We start from the raw sequence: 1092 nt of genomic DNA on the forward strand, positions 1-1092 counted from the left end.
ACCTCAGCCTCCCAAAGGCGCGGGATTACAGGCTGAGCCACCGAGCCTGGCTTGATTTTTGATTTATTGTAGAGATGAGGTCTCGCCAAGTTGCCCGGGCAGGTCTGGAACCCGCAGGCTCAGGCAATCCACTCTCCTCGTCCTCCCAAAGTGCTGGGATTATAGGCTGAGCCACCGAGCCCGGCGTTTGCTCCTTTCCACAGCCATTGCTGCTACCTGTTCCAGGACCTCACATTAAGCCTTGAACTTGGTCTTGGAAATGCCCTTTATGGTCCTTGGTTTTCTCCACACCTCCCAGATGTGGGGTTTGAATCCCACCTGTGTTGAATACCTTTATGACTTTGCTTACACACTTGAAAAACACACATTTAGCATCGACCACTAGGGGGTGCCATATCACAAATAATTCTGCACTCGCTCAGGGTGGGCATTTTAAGACAAGCTTCTTTGTTTAAGGCTGTTTGATCTGGCCAAGATAATATCTCCCTCAAGAGTGTCAAGTTAGCAGGGTGCAGTGGCTCACACCTGTAATCCCAGCACTTTGGAAAGCGGAGGTGAGAGGAGTGCCTGAGCCAGCCTGGGCAACTTGGCAAGACCTTGTCTTTATAATAAATCCCAAAATTAGCCGGGTGTGGTGGCACACACCTGTGGTTCCAGCTACTTGGAAGGCTGAAGAGGAAAGATCACCAGAGCCCAGCAGGTCGAGGCTGCAGTAGCCGTGAGTGTGCCACTGCACTCCTGCCTGGGTGACAGGGTGAAACTCTGAATTAAAAAAAAAGTGTCAGCCGGGCTCAGTGGCTCAGCCTGTAATCCTGCGTCTTTGGGAGGCTGAGGTGAGTGGATTGCCTGAGCTCCAGGGTTCGAGACCTGCCTGGGCAACTTGGTGAGACCTTATCTCTACAATAAATCAAAATAAGCCGGGTGTGGTAGCGCGCGCCCGTAATTCCAGCTACTTGGAAGGCTGAGGCGGAAGGATCGCTGGAGCCCAGCAGGTTGGCTGCTCGGAGAAACTGAGTCAATATTTCCCACTCTGGCTGAGATGTGCACATACAACAGCATGTGGACGCTACTCATTCCGTTCATCGTCCAAGT

Source organism: Carlito syrichta, unplaced genomic scaffold (assembly GCF_000164805.1).
Source record: "Carlito syrichta isolate Samal-C Ts95f unplaced genomic scaffold, Tarsius_syrichta-2.0.1 Scaffold309720, whole genome shotgun sequence".
NCBI lineage: Eukaryota > Metazoa > Chordata > Mammalia > Primates > Tarsiidae > Carlito > Carlito syrichta.